A 17463-nucleotide genomic window follows, 5' to 3' on the forward strand; every position below is an offset into this window, starting at 1 on the left:
CCGTCTACGTTTTGATCGTTCCCTGGAAGACCAGTAGTAGTTTCCGATGCACATCTGGAGGCATTCTGAAAACTGTGGACTATCAGAGTTTGATGAAACACAGAAATTGCATCACGATTGAATACAACAGTCACCATGCGCACTTTCCTCCATGGGAGAAATGTCTCAAACAGTCTACGCGTCGATCGTTCCCTCGAAGACGAGTAGTAGTTTCCGATGCACATCTGGAGGCATTCTGTAATCTGCGGACTATCAGAGTGTTGATGAAACACAGTAATTGCATCGGGATTGAATACAACAGTCACCATGCGCACTTTCCTCCATGGGAGTAATGTCTCAAACGGTCTACGCTTTGATCGTCCCCTTGAAGACAAGTAGTAGTTTCCGATGTACATCTCTACGCATTCTGTAATCTGTGGACAATCAGAGTTTTGATGAAACACAGAAATTGCATCGGGATTGAATACAACAGTCATCATGCGCACTTTTCGCCATGGGAGTATTGTCTCAAACAGTCTACGCTTTCATCGTTCCCTGGAAGACCAGTAGTAGTTTCCGATGCACATCTGGAGGCATTCTGTAATCTGTGGACTATCAGAGTGTTGATGAAACACAGAAATTGCATCGGGATTGAATACAGCAGTCACCATGCGGACTTTTCTCCATGGGAGTAATGTCTCAAACAGTCTACGCTTTGATCGTTCCCTGGAAGACCAATAGTAGTTTCCGATGCACATCTGGAGGCATTATGTAATCTGTGGACTATCTGAGTGTTGATGAAACACAGATGTTGCATCGGGATTGAATACAACAGTCGCCATGCGCTCTTTCCTCCATGGGAGTAATGTCTCAAACAGTCTACGCTTTGATCGTTCCCTAGAAGACAAGTAGTACTTTAAGATGCACATCTGGAGGCATTCTGTAATCTGTGGACTATCAGAGTGTAGATGAAACCAAAATTACATCGGGATTGAATACAACAGTCACCATGCGCACATTCCTCCATGGGAGTAATTTCCCAAACAGTCTACGCTTTGATCGTTCCCAGGAAGACCAGTAGTAGTTTCCGATGCACATCTGGAGGCATTCTGTAATCTGTGGACTATCAGAGTGTTGATGAAACACAGAAATTGCATCGGGATTGAATACAACATTCACCATGCGCACTTTCCTCCATGGGAGTAATGTCTCAAACAGTCAACGCTTTGATCGTTCCCTGGAAGACCAGTAGTGGTTTCCGATGCACATCCGGAGGCATTCTGTAATCTGTGGACTATCAGAGTGTTGATGAAACATAGAAATTGCATCGGGATTGAATACAACAGTCACCATGCGCACTTTCCTCCATCGGAGTAATGTCTCAAACAGTCTACGCTTAGATCGTTCCCTGGAAGACCATTAGTAGTTTCCGATGCACATCTGGAGCCATTCGTTAATCTGCGGACTATGGGAGTGTTAATGAAACACAGTAATTGCATCGGGATGGAATACAACAGTCACCATGCGCACTTTCCTCCATGGGAGTAATGTATCAAACAGTCTACGCTTTCAACGTTCCCTGGAAGACCAGTAGTAGTTTCCGATGCACATCTGGAGGCATTCTGTAATCTGTGGACTATCAGATTGTTGATGAAACACAGAAATTGCATCGGGATTGAATACATTAGTCAAAATGCGTATTTTCCTCCATGGGAGTAATGTCTCAAACAGTCTACGCTTTGATCGTTCCCTGGAAGACAGGTAGTAGTTTCCGATGCACATCTGGAGGCATTCTGTAATCTGTGGACTATCTGAGTGTTGATGAAACACAGAAATTGCATCGGGAATGAATACAACAGTCACCATACGTACTTTCCCCAATGGCAGTAATGTCTCAAACAGTCTACGCTTTAATCGTTTCCTGGAAGACCACTAGTAGTTTACGATGCACATCTGGAGGCATTTTGTAATCTCTGGACCTTCAAAGTGTTGATGAAAGACAGAAATTGCATCGGGATTGAATACAACAGTCATCATGCGCACTTTTCGCCATGGGAGTAATGTCTCAAACAGTCTACGCTTTGATCGTTTCCTGGAAGACCAGTAGTAGTTTCCGATGCACATCTGGAAGCATTCTGTAACCTGTGGACTATCAGAGTCTTGATGAAACCAAAATTGCATCGGGATTGAGTACAACAGTCACCATGTGCACTTTCCTCCATGGGAGTAATTTCCCAAGCAGTCTACGCTTTGATCGTTCCCAGGAAGACCAGTAGTATTTTCCGATGCACATCTGGAGGCATTCTGTAACCTGTGGACTATCAGAGTGTTGATGAAGCACAGAAATTGCAACGGGATTGAATACAACAGTCACCATGCGCACTTTCCTCCATTGGAGTAATGTCTCAAACAGTCTACGCTTTGATCGTTCCCTGGAAGACCAGTAGTAGTTTCCGATGCACATCTGGAGCCATTCGTTAATCTGCGGACTATCGGAGTGTTGATGAAACACAGAAAATGCATCGGGATTGAATACAACAGTCACCATGCCCACTTACCTCCATGGGAGTAATGTCTCAAACAGTCTACGCTTTCATCGTTCCCTGGAAGACAATAGAAGTTTCCGATGCACATCTGGAGGCATTCTGCAATCTGTGGACTATCAGAGTGTTGATGAAACACAGAAATTGCATCGGGATTGAATACAACAGCCACGACGCGCACTTACCACCATAGAAGTAATGTCTCAAACAGTATACGCTTTGATCGTATCCGAGAAGACCAGTAGTAGTTTCCTATGCACATCTGGTGGCATTCTGTAAAATGCGGACTATCAGACTGTTGATGAAACCAAAATTGCATCGGGATTGAATACAACAGTCACCATGCGCAGTTTCCTCCATGGGAGTAATGTCTCAAACCGTCTACGTTTTGATCGTTCCCTGGAAGACCAGTAGTAGTTTCCGATGCACATCTGGAGGCATTCTGTAAACTGTGGACTATCAGAGTCTGATGAAACACAGAAATTGCATCACGATTGAATGCAACAGTCACCATGCGCACTTTCCTCCATGGGAGAAATGTCTCAAACAGTCTACGCTTCGATCGTTCCCTGGAAGACCAGTAGTAGGTTCCGATGCACATCTGGAGGTATTCTGTAATCTGCGGACTATCAGAGTGTTGATGAAACACAGTAATTGCATCGGGATTGAATACAACAGGCACCATGCGCACTTTCCTCCATGGGAGTAATGTCTCAAACGGTCTACGCTTTGATCGTCCCCTTGAAGACAAGTAGTAGTTTCCGATGTACATCTCTACGCATTCTGTAATCTGTGGACTATCAGAGTTTTGATGAAACACAGAAATTGTATCGGGATTGAATACAACAGTCATCATGCGCACTTTTCGCCATGGGAGTAATGTCTCAAACAGTCTACGGTTTCATCGTTCCCTGGAAGACCAGTAGTAGTTTCCAATGCACATCTGGACGCATTCGGTAATCTGTGGACTATCAGAGTGTTGATGAAACACAGAAATTGCATCGGGATTGAATACAACAGTCACCATGCGCTCTTTCCTCCATGGGAGTAATGTCTCAAAGAGTCTACGCTTTGATCGTTACCTAGAAGACCATTAGTAGTTTCCGATGCACATCTGGAGCCATTCTGTAATCTGTGGATTATCAGAGTGTTAATGAAACACAAAAATTGCATCGGGATTGAATACAACAGTCACCATGCGCTCTTTCCTCCATGGGAGTAATGTCTCAAACAGTCTACGCTTTGATCGTTCCCTAGAAGACAAGTAGTTGTTTCCGATGCACATCTGGAGGCATTCTGTAATCTGTGGACTATCAGAGTGTAGATGAAACCAAAAGTGCATCGGGATTGAATACAACAGTCACCATGCGCTGTTTCCTCCATGGGAGTATTGTCTCCAAGAGTCTACGCTTTGATCGTTCCGTAGAAGACCAGTAGTAGATTCCGATGCACATCTGGCGGCATCCTATAATCTGTGGACTATCAGAGTGTTGATGAAACACAGAAATTGCATCGGGATTGAATACAACAGTCACCATGCGCAATTTCCTCCATGGGAGTAATGTCTCAAACAGTCTACGCTTTTATCGTTCCCTGGAAAACCAGTAGTAGTTACCGATGCACAGCTGGGCGCATATGGTCATCTGTGGACTATCAGAGTGCTCATAAAACACAGTAATTGCATCGGGATTGAATACAACAGTCAATATGCGCTCTTCCCTCCATGGGAGTAATGTCTCAAACAGTCTACGCTTTGATCGATTTCTAGAACACCAGTAGTACTTTCCGATGCACATCTGGAGGCATTCTGTAATCTGTGGACCTGCAATGTGTTGATGAAACAAAGAAAATGCATCGGGTTAGAATACAACAGTCACCATGCGCACTTTTCTCCATGGGTGTAATGTCTCAAACAGTTTACGCTTTGATCGTCCAATGGAAGACCAGTAGTAGTTACTAATGCACATCTGGACGCATTCGGTAATCTGTGGACTATCAGAGTGTTGACGAAACACAGAAATTGCATCGGGATTGAATACAACAGTCACCAGGCACACTTTCCTCCATGGGAGTAATGTCTCAAACAGTCTACGATTTGATCGTTCCATGGAAGACCAGTAGTAGATTCCGATGCACATCTGGAGGCATTCTGTAATCTGTGGACTATCAGGTTGTTGATGAAACACAGAAATTGCATCGGGATTGAATACAACAGTCACCATGCGCACATTCCTCTATGGGAGTAATGTCTCAAACAGTCTACGCTTTGATCGTTTCCTGGAAGACCAGTAGTAGTTTCCGATGCACATCTGGAAGCATTCTGTAACCTGTGGACTATCAGAGTCTTGATCAAACCAAAATTGCATCGGGATTGAGTACAACAGTCACCATGTGCACTTTCCTACATGGGAGTAATTTCCCATACAGTCTACGCTTTGATCGTTCCCAGGAAGACCAGTAGTACTTTCCGATGCACATCTGGAGGCATTCTGTAACCTGTGGACTATCAGAGTGTTGATGAAGCACAGAAATTGCAACGGGATTGAATACAACAGTAACCATGCGCACTTTCCTCCATTGGAGTAATGTCTCAAACAGTCTACGCTTTGATCGTTCCCTGGAAGACCAGTAGTAGTTTCCGATGCACATCTGGAGCCATTCGTTAATCTGCGGACTATCAAAGTGTTGATGAAACACAGAAATTGCATCGGGATTGAATACAACAGTCACCATGCCCACTTTCCTCCATGGGAGTAATGTCTCAAACAGTCTACGCTTTCATCGTTCCCTTTAAGACAATAGAAGTTTCCAATGCACATCTGGAGGCATTCTGCAATCTGTGGACTATCAGAGTGTTGATGAAACACAGAAATTGCATCGGGATTGAATACAACAGCCACGACGCGCACTTACCACCATAGAAGTAATGTCTCAAACAGTATACGCTTTGATCGTATCCGAGAAGACCAGTAGTAGTTTCCGATGCACATCTGGTGACATTCTGTAATATGCGGACTATCAGACTGTTGATGAAACCAAAATTGCATCGGGATTGAATACAACAGTCACCATGCGCAGTTTCCTCCATGGGAGTAATGTCTCAAACCGTCTACGTTTTGATCGTTCCCTGGAAGACCAGTAGTAGTTTCCGATGCACATCTGGAGGCATTCTGAAAACTGTGGACTATCAGAGTTTGATGAAACACAGAAATTGCATCACGATTGAATACAACAGTCACCATGCGCACTTTCCTCCATGGGAGAAATGTCTCAAACAGTCTACGCTTCGATCGTTCCCTCGAAGACGAGTAGTAGTTTCCGATGCACATCTGGAGGCATTCTGTAATCTGCGGACTATCAGAGTGTTGATGAAACACAGTAATTGTATCGGGATTGAATACAACAGTCACCATGCGCACTTTCCTCCATGGGAGTAATGTCTCAAACGGTCTACGCTTTGATCGTCCCCTTGAAGACAAGTAGTAGTTTCCGATGTACATCTCTACGCATTCTGTAATCTGTGGACAATCAGAGTTTTGATGAAACACAGAAATTGCATCGGGATTGAATACAACAGTCATCATGCGCACTTTTCGCCATGGGAGTATTGTCTCAAACAGTCTACGCTTTCATCGTTCCCTGGAAGACCAGTAGTAGTTTCCGATGCACATCTGGAGGCATTCTGTAATCTGTGGACTATCAGAGTGTTGATGAAACACAGAAATTGCATCGGGATTGAATACAGCAGTCACCATGCGGACTTTTCTCCATGGGAGTAATGTCTCAAACAGTCTACGCTTTGATCGTTCCCTGGAAGACCAATAGTAGTTTCCGATGCGCATCTGGAGGCATTATGTAATCTGTGGACTATCTGAGTGTTGATGAAACACAGATGTTGCATCGGGATTGAATACAACAGTCGCCATGCGCTCTTTCCTCCATGGGAGTAATGTCTCAAACAGTCTACGCTTTGATCGTTCCCTAGAAGACAAGTAGTACTTTAAGATGCACATCTGGAGGCATTCTGTAATCTGTGGACTATCAGAGTGTAGATGAAACCAAAATTACATCGGGATTGAATACAACAGTCACCATGCGCACATTCCTCCGTGGGAGTAATTTCCCAAACAGTCTACGCTTTGATCGTTCCCAGGAAGACCAGTAGTAGTTTCCGATGCACATCTGGAGGCATTCTGTAATCTGTGGACTATCAGAGTGTTGATGAAACACAGAAATTGCATCGGGATTGAATACAACATTCACCATGCGCACTTTCCTCCATGGGAGTAATGTCTCAAACAGTCAACGCTTTGATCGTTCCCTGGAAGACCAGTAGTGGTTTCCGATGCACATCCGGAGGCATTCTGTAATCTGTGGACTATCAGAGTGTTGATGAAACATAGAAATTGCATCGGGATTGAATACAACAGTCACCATGCGCACTTTCCTCCATCGGAGTAATGTCTCAAACAGTCTACGCTTAGATCGTTCCCTGGAAGACCATTAGTAGTTTCCGATGCACATCTGGAGCCATTCGTTAATCTGCGGACTATGGGAGTGTTAATGAAACACAGTAATTGCATCGGGATGGAATACAACAGTCACCATGCGCACTTTCCTCCATGGGAGTAATGTATCAAACAGTCTACGCTTTCAACGTTCCCTGGAAGACCAGTAGTAGTTTCCGATGCACATCTGGAGGCATTCTGTAATCTGTGGACTATCAGATTGTTGATGAAACACAGAAATTGCATCGGGATTGAATACATTAGTCAAAATGCGTATTTTCCTCCATGGGAGTAATGTCTCAAACAGTCTACGGTTTGATCGTTCCCTGGAAGACAGGTAGTAGTTTCCGATGCACATCTGGAGGCATTCTGTAATCTGTGGACTATCTGAGTGTTGATGAAACACAGAAATTGCATCGGGATTGAATACAACAGTCACCATACGTACTTTCCCCCATGGCAGTAATGTCTCAAACAGTCTACGCTTTAATCGTTTCCTGGAAGACCACTAGTAGTTTACGATGCACATCTGGAGGCATTTTGTAATCTCTGGACCTTCAAAGTGTTGATGAAAGACAGAAATTGCATCGGGATTGAATACAACAGTCATCATGCGCACTTTTCGCCATGGGAGTAATGTCTCAAACAGTCTACGCTTTGATCGTTTCCTGGAAGACCAGTAGTAGTTTCCGATGCACATCTGGAAGCATTCTGTAACCTGTGGACTATCAGAGTCTTGATGAAACCAAAATTGCATCGGGATTGAGTACAACAGTCACCATGTGCACTTTCCTCCATGGGAGTAATTTCCCAAACAGTCTACGCTTTGATCGTTCCCAGGAAGACCAGTAGTATTTTCCGATGCACATCTGGAGGCATTCTGTAACCTGTGGACTATCAGAGTGTTGATGAAGCACAGAAATTGCAACGGGATTGAATACAACAGTCACCATGCGCACTTTCCTCCATTGGAGTAATGTCTCAAACAGTCTACGCTTTCATCGTTCCCTGGAAGACAATAGAAGTTTCCGATGCACATCTGGAGGCATTCTGCAATCTGTGGACAATCAGAGTGTTGATGAAACACAGAAATTGCATCGGGATTGAATACAACAGCCACGACGCGCACTTACCACCATAGAAGTAATGTCTCAAACAGTATACGCTTTGATCGTATCCGAGAAGACCAGTAGTAGTTTCCTATGCACATCTGGTGGCATTCTGTAAAATGCGGACTATCAGACTGTTGATGAAACCAAAATTGCATCGGGATTGAATACAACAGTCACCATGCGCAGTCTCCTCCATGGGAGTAATGTCTCAAACCGTCTACGTTTTGATCGTTCCCTGGAAGACCAGTAGTAGTTTCCGATGCACATCTGGAGGCATTCTGTAAACTGTGGACTATCAGAGTCTGATGAAACACAGAAATTGCATCACGATTGAATGCAACAGTCACCATGCGCACTTTCCTCCATGGGAGAAATGTCTCAAACAGTCTACGCTTCGATCGTTCCCTGGAAGACCAGTAGTAGGTTCCGATGCACATCTGGAGGTATTCTGTAATCTGCGGACTATCAGAGTGTTGATGAAACACAGTAATTGCATCGGGATTGAATACAACAGGCACCATGCGCACTTTCCTCCATGGGAGTAATGTCTCAAACGGTCTACGCTTTGATCGTCCCCTTGAAGACAAGTAGTAGTTTCCGATGTACATCTCTACGCATTCTGTAATCTGTGGACTATCAGAGTTTTGATGAAACACAGAAATTGTATCGGGATTGAATACAACAGTCATCATGCGCACTTTTCGCCATGGGAGTAATGTCTCAAACAGTCTACGGTTTCATCGTTCCCTGGAAGACCAGTAGTAGTTTCCAATGCACATCTGGACGCATTCGGTAATCTGTGGACTATCAGAGTGTTGATGAAACACAGAAATTGCATCGGGATTGAATACAACAGTCACCATGCGCTCTTTCCTCCATGGGAGTAATGTCTCAAAGAGTCTACGCTTTGATCGTTACCTAGAAGACCATTAGTAGTTTCCGATGCACATCTGGAGCCATTCTGTAATCTGTGGATTATCAGAGTGTTAATGAAACACAAAAATTGCATCGGGATTGAATACAACAGTCACCATGCGCTCTTTCCTCCATGGGAGTAATGTCTCAAACAGTCTACGCTTTGATCGTTCCCTAGAAGACAAGTAGTTGTTTCCGATGCACATCTGGAGGCATTCTGTAATCTGTGGACTATCAGAGTGTAGATGAAACCAAAAGTGCATCGGTATTGAATACAACAGTCACCATGCGCTGTTTCCTCCATGGGAGTATTGTCTCCAAGAGTCTACGCTTTGATCTTTCCGTAGAAGACCAGTAGTAGATTCCGATGCACATCTGGCGGCATCCTATAATCTGTGGACTATCAGAGTGTTGATGAAACACAGAAATTGCATCGGGATTGAATACAACAGTCACCATGCGCAATTTCCTCCATGGGAGTAATGTCTCAAACAGTCTACGCTTTTATCGTTCCCTGGAAAACCAGTAGTAGTTACCGATGCACAGCTGGGCGCACATGGTCATCTGTGGACTATCAGAGTGCTCATAAAACACAGTAATTGCATCGGGATTGAATACAACAGTCAATATGCGCTCTTCCCTCCATGGGAGTAATGTCTCAAACAGTCTACGCTTTGATCGATTTCTAGAACACCAGTAGTACTTTCCGATGCACATCTGGAGGCATTCTGTAATCTGTGGACCTGCAATGTGTTCATGAAACACAGAAATTGCATCGGGATAGAATACAACAGTCACCATGCGCACTTTTCGCCATGGGAGTAATGTCTCAAACAGTCTACGGTTTCATCGTTCCCTGGAAGACCAGTAGTAGTTTCCAATGCACATCTGGACGCATTCGGTAATCTGTGGACTATCAGAGTGTTGATGAAACACAGTAATTGCATCGGGATGGAATACAACAGTCACCATGCGCACTTTCCTCCATGGGAGTAATGTATCAAACAGTCTACGCTTTCAACGTTCCCTGGAAGACCAGTAGTAGTTTCCGATGCACATCTGGAGGCATTCTGTAATCTGTGGACTATCAGATTGTTGATGAAACACAGAAATTGCATCGGGATTGAATACATTAGTCAAAATGCGTATTTTCCTCCATGGGAGTAATGTCTCAAACAGTCTACGCTTTGATCGTTCCCTGGAAGACAGGTAGTAGTTTCCGATGCACATCTGGAGGCATTCTGTAATCTGTGGACTATCTGAGTGTTGATGAAACACAGAAATTGCATCGGGATTGAATACAACAGTCACCATACGTACTTTCCCCCATGGCAGTAATGTCTCAAACAGTCTACGCTTTAATCGTTTCCTGGAAGACCACTAGTAGTTTACGATGCACATCTGGAGGCATTTTGTAATCTCTGGACCTTCAAAGTGTTGATGAAAGACAGAAATTGCATCGGGATTGAATACAACAGTCATCATGCGCACTTTTCGCCATGGGAGTAATGTCTCAAACAGTCTACGCTTTGATCGTTTCCTGGAAGACCAGTAGTAGTTTCCGATGCACATCTGGAAGCATTCTGTAACCTGTGGACTATCAGAGTCTTGATGAAACCAAAATTGCATCGGGATTGAGTACAACAGTCACCATGTGCACTTTCCTCCATGGGAGTAATTTCCCAAACAGTCTACGCTTTGATCGTTCCCAGGAAGACCAGTAGTATTTTCCGATGCACATCTGGAGGCATTCTGTAACCTGTGGACTATCAGAGTGTTGATGAAGCACAGAAATTGCAACGGGATTGAATACAACAGTCACCATGCGCACTTTCCTCCATTGGAGTAATGTCTCAAACAGTCTACGCTTTGATCGTTCCCTGGAAGACCAGTAGTAGTTTCCGATGCACATCTGGAGCCATTCGTTAATCTGCGGACTATCGGAGTGTTGATGAAACACAGAAAATGCATCGGGATTGAATACAACAGTCACCATGCCCACTTACCTCCATGGGAGTAATGTCTCAAACAGTCTACGCTTTCATCGTTCCCTGGAAGACAATAGAAGTTTCCGATGCACATCTGGAGGCATTCTGCAATCTGTGGACTATCAGAGTGTTGATGAAACACAGAAATTGCATCGGGATTGAATACAACAGCCACGACGCGCACTTACCACCATAGAAGTAATGTCTCAAACAGTATACGCTTTGATCGTATCCGAGAAGACCAGTAGTAGTTTCCTATGCACATCTGGTGGCATTCTGTAAAATGCGGACTATCAGACTGTTGATGAAACCAAAATTGCATCGGGATTGAATACAACAGTCACCATGCGCAGTTTCTTCCATGGGAGTAATGTCTCAAACCGTCTACGTTTTGATCGTTCCCTGGAAGACCAGTAGTAGTTTCCGATGCACATCTGGAGGCATTCTGTAAACTGTGGACTATCAGAGTCTGATGAAACACAGAAATTGCATCACGATTGAATGCAACAGTCACCATGCGCACTTTCCTCCATGGGAGAAATGTCTCAAACAGTCTACGCTTCGATCGTTCCCTGGAAGACCAGTAGTAGGTTCCGATGCACATCTGGAGGTATTCTGTAATCTGCGGACTATCAGAGTGTTGATGAAACACAGTAATTGCATCGGGATTGAATACAACAGGCACCATGCGCACTTTCCTCCATGGGAGTAATGTCTCAAACGGTCTACGCTTTGATCGTCCCCTTGAAGACAAGTAGTAGTTTCCGATGTACATCTCTACGCATTCTGTAATCTGTGGACTATCAGAGTTTTGATGAAACACAGAAATTGTATCGGGATTGAATACAACAGTCATCATGCGCACTTTTCGCCATGGGAGTAATGTCTCAAACAGTCTACGGTTTCATCGTTCCCTGGAAGACCAGTAGTAGTTTCCAATGCACATCTGGACGCATTCGGTAATCTGTGGACTATCAGAGTGTTGATGAAACACAGAAATTGCATCGGGATTGAATACAACAGTCACCATGCGCTCTTTCCTCCATGGGAGTAATGTCTCAAAGAGTCTACGCTTTGATCGTTACCTAGAAGACCATTAGTAGTTTCCGATGCACATCTGGAGCCATTCTGTAATCTGTGGATTATCAGAGTGTTAATGAAACACAAAAATTGCATCGGGATTGAATACAACAGTCACCATGCGCTCTTTCCTCCATGGGAGTAATGTCTCAAACAGTCTACGCTTTGATCGTTCCCTAGAAGACAAGTAGTTGTTTCCGATGCACATCTGGAGGCATTCTGTAATCTGTGGACTATCAGAGTGTAGATGAAACCAAAAGTGCATCGGGATTGAATACAACAGTCACCATGCGCTGTTTCCTCCATGGGAGTATTGTCTCCAAGAGTCTACGCTTTGATCGTTCCGTAGAAGACCAGTAGTAGATTCCGATGCACATCTGGCGGCATCCTATAATCTGTGGACTATCAGAGTGTTGATGAAACACAGAAATTGCATCGGGATTGAATACAACAGTCACCATGCGCAATTTCCTCCATGGGAGTAATGTCTCAAACAGTCTACGCTTTTATCGTTCCCTGGAAAACCAGTAGTAGTTACCGATGCACAGCTGGGCGCATATGGTCATCTGTGGACTATCAGAGTGCTCATAAAACACAGTAATTGCATCGGGATTGAATACAACAGTCAATATGCGCTCTTCCCTCCATGGGAGTAATGTCTCAAACAGTCTACGCTTTGATCGATTTCTAGAACACCAGTAGTACTTTCCGATGCACATCTGGAGGCATTCTGTAATCTGTGGACCTGCAATGTGTTCATGAAACACAGAAATTGCATCGGGATAGAATACAACAGTCACCATGCGCACTTTTCTCCATGGGTGTAATGTCTCAAACAGTTTACGCTTTGATCGTCCAATGGAAGACCAGTAGTAGTTACTAATGCACATCTGGACGCATTCGGTAATCTGTGGACTATCAGAGTGTTGACGAAACACAGAAATTGCATCGGGATTGAATACAACAGTCACCAGGCACACTTTCCTCCATGGGAGTAATGTCTCAAACAGTCTACGATTTGATCGTTCCATGGAAGACCAGTAGTAGTTTCCGATGCACATCTGGAGGCATTCTGTAATCTGTGGACTATCAGGTTGTTGATGAAACACAGAAATTGCATCGGGATTGAATACAACAGTCACCATGCGCACATTCCTCTATGGGAGTAATGTCTCAAACAGTCTACGCTTTGATCGTTTCCTGGAAGACCAGTAGTAGTTTCCGATGCACATCTGGAGGCATTCTGTAATCTGTGGACTATCAGAGTGTTGATGAAACACAGAAATTGCATCGTGATTGAATACAACAGTCACCATGCGCACTTTCCTCCATGGGAGTAATGTCTCAAAGAGTCTAAGCTTTGATCGTTCCCTGGAAGACCAGTAGTAGTTTCCGATGCACATCTGGAAGCATTCTGTAATCTGTGGACTATCAGAGTGCTGATGAAACACAGTTATCGCATCGGGATTGAATACAACAGTCACCATGCGCACTTCCCTCCATGGGAGTAATGTCTCAAACAGTTTACGATTTGATCATTCACTGGAAGACCAGTAGTAGTTTCCGATGCACATCTGGAGACATTCTGTAATCTGTGGACCTGCAAAGTGATGATGAAACACAGAGATTGCATCGGGATTGAATACAACAGTCACCAGGCGCTCTTTCCTCCATGGGAGTAATGTCTCAAACAGTCTACGCTTTGATCGTTCCATGGAAGACCAGTAGTAGTTTTCGATGCACATCTGGAGGCATTCTGTAATCTGTGGACCTTTAAAGTGTTGATGAAACACAGAAATTGCATCGGGATTGAATACAAAAGACACCACGCGCTCTTCCCTCCATGGGAGTAATGTCTCAAACAGTCTACGATTTGATCGTTCCCTGGAAGACCAGTAGTAGTTTCCGATGCACATCTGGAAGCCTTCTGTAATCTGTGGACTATCAGAGTGTAGATGAAACCAAAATTGCATCGGGATTGAGTACAACAGTCACCATGCGCACTTTCCTCCATGGGAGTAATTTCCCAAACAGTCTACGCTTAGATCGTTCCCAGGAAGACCAGTAGTAGTTTTCGAAGCACATCTGGAGGCATTCTGTAATCTGTGGACCTTTAAAGTGTTGATGAAACACAGAAAATGTATCGGGATTGAATACAAAAGTCACCACGCGCTCTTCCCTCCATGGGAGTAATGTCTCAAACAGTCTACGCTTTGATCGTTCCCTGGAAGACCAGTAGTACTTTCCAATGCGCATCTGGAGGCGTTCTGTAATCTGTGGACTATCAGAGTGTTGATGAAACCAAAATTGCATCGGGATTAAATACAACAGTCACCATGCGCACTTTCCTCCATGGGAGTAATGTCTCAAACAGTCTACGCTTTGATCGTTCCCTGGAAGACCAGTAGTAGTTTCCGATGCACATCTGGAGGCTTTATGTAATCTGTGGACTATCTGAGTGTTGATGAAACACAGGTATTGCATCGGGATTGAATACAACAGTCACCATGCGCACTTTCCTCCATGGGAGTAATGTCTCAAACAGTCTACGCTTTGATCGTTACCTAGAAGACAAGTAGTAGTTTCCGATGCACATCTGGAGGCATTCTGTAATCTGTGGACTATCAGAGTGTAGATGAAACCAAAATTGCATCGGGATTGAATACAACAGTCACCATGCGCACTTTCCTCCATGGGATTAATTTCCCAAACAGTCTACGCTTAGATCGTTCCCAGGAAGACCTGTAGTAGTTTCCGATGCACATCTGGAGGCATTCTGTAATCTGTGGACTATCAGAGTGTTGATGAAACACAGAAATTTCATCGGGATTGAATACAACATTCACCACGCGCACTTTCCTCCATGGGAGAAATGTCTCAAACATTCTACGCTTTGATCGCTCCCTGGAAGACCAGTAGTAGCTTCCGATGCACATCTGGAAGCCTTCTGTAATCTGTGGACTATCAGAGTGTAGATGAAACCAAAATTGCATCGGGATTGAGTACAATAGTCACCATGCGCACTTTCCTCCATGGGAGTAATTTCCCAAACAGTCTACGCTTAGATCGTTCCCAGGAAGACCAGTAGTAGTTTTCGATGCACATCTGGAGGCATTCTGTAATCTGTGGACCTTTAAAGTGTTGATGAAACACAGAAATTGTATCGGGATTGAATACAAAAGTCACCACGCGCTCTTCCCCCCATGGGAGTAATGTCTCAAACAGTCTACGCTTTGATCGTTCCCTGGAAGACCAGTAGTACTTTCCAATGCGCATCTGGAGGCGTTCTGTAATCTGTGGACTATCAGAGTGTAGATGAAACCAAAATTGCATCGGGATTAAATACAACAGTCACCATGCGCACTTTCCTCCATGGGAGTAATGTCTCAAACAGTCTACGCTTTGATCGTTCCCTGGAAGACCAGTAGTAGTTTCCGATGCACATCTGGAGGCATTATGTAATCTGTGGACTATCTGAGTGTTGATGAAACACAGGTATTGCATCGGGATTGAATACAACAGTCACCATGCGTACTTTCCTCCATGGGAGTAATGTCTCAAACAGTCTACGCTTTGATCGTTACCTAGAAGACAAGTAGTAGTTTCCGATGCACATCTGGAGGCATTCTGTAATCTGTGGACTATCAGAGTGTAGATGAAACCAAAATTGCATCGGGATTGAATACAACAGTCACCATGCGCACTTTCCTCCATGGGATTAATTTCCCAAACAGTCTACGCTTAGATCGTTCCCAAGAAGACCTGTAATAGTTTCCGATGCACATCTGGAGGCATTCTGTAATCTGTGGACTATCAGAGTGTTGATGAAACACAGAAATTTCATCGGGATTGAATACAACATTCACCATGCGCACTTTCCTCCATGGGAGTAATGTCTCAAACAGTCTACGCTTTCATCGTTCCCTGGAAGACCACTAGTAGTTTACGATGCACATCTGGAGGCATTCTGTAATCTGTGGACCTTCAAAGTGTTGATGAAAGACAGAAATTGCATCGGGATTGAATACAAAAGTCAGCATGAGCACTTTCCTCAATGGGTGTAATGTCTCAAACAGTTTACGCTTTGATCGTTCCCTGGAAGACCAGTAGTAGTTTCCGATGCACATTTGGAGGCATTCTGTAATCTGTGGACTATCAGAATTTTTGATGAAACACAGAAATTGCATCGGGATTGAATACAACAGTCACCATGCTCACTTTCCTCCATGGGAGAAATGTCTCAAACATTCTACGCTTTGATCGCTCCCTGGAAGACCAGTAGTAGCTTCCGATGCACATCTGGAGGCATTCTGTAATCTGTGGACTATCTGAGTGTTGATGAAACACAGAAATTGCATCGGGATTGAATACAACAGTCATCATACTTACTTTCCTCCATGGGAGTAATGTCTCAAACAGTCTACGCTTTGATCGTTCCCTGGAAGACCACTAGTAGTTTACGATGCACATCTGGAAGCATTCTGTAATCTGTGGACTATCAGAGTGCTGATGAAACACAGTTATCGCATCGGGATTGAATACAACAGTCGCCATGCGCACTTCCCTCCATGGGAGTAATGTCTCAAACAGTTTACGCTTTGATCATTCACTGGAAGACCAGTAGTAGTTTCCGATGCACATCTGGAGGCATTCTGTAATCTGTGGACTATCTGAGTGTTGATAAAACACAGAAATTGCATCGGGATTGAACACAACAGTCACCAAGCGCACTTTCCTCCATGGGAGTAATGTCTCAAACAGTCTACGCTTTGATCGTTCCCTGGAAGACCAGTAGTAGTTTCCGATGCACATCTGGAAGCATTCTGTAATCTGTCTACCATCAGAGTGTTGATGAAACACAGTTATCGCATCGGGATTGAATACAACAGTCACCATGCGCACTTCCCTCCATGGGAGTAATGTCTCAAACAGTTTACGCTTTGATCATTCACTGGAAGACTAGTTGTAGTTTCCGATGCACATCTGGAGGCATTCTGTAATCTGTTGACTATCTGAGTGTTGATAAAACACAGAAATTGCATCGGGATTGAACACAACAGTCACCAGGCGCACTTCCCTCCATGGGAGTAATGTCTCAAACAGTCTACGCTTTGATCGTTCCCTGAAAGACCAGTAGTAGTTTCCGATGCACATCTGGAGACATTCTGTAATCTGTGGACCTGCAAAGTGATGATGAAACACAGAGATTGCATCGGGAGTGAATACAACAGTCACCAGGCGCTCTTTCCTCCATGGGAGTAATGTCTCAAACAGTCTACGCTTTGATCGTTCCATGGAAGACCAGTAGTAGTTTTCGATGCACATCTGGAGGCATTCT

Source organism: Schistocerca gregaria, chromosome 4 (assembly GCF_023897955.1).
Source record: "Schistocerca gregaria isolate iqSchGreg1 chromosome 4, iqSchGreg1.2, whole genome shotgun sequence".
NCBI lineage: Eukaryota > Metazoa > Arthropoda > Insecta > Orthoptera > Acrididae > Schistocerca > Schistocerca gregaria.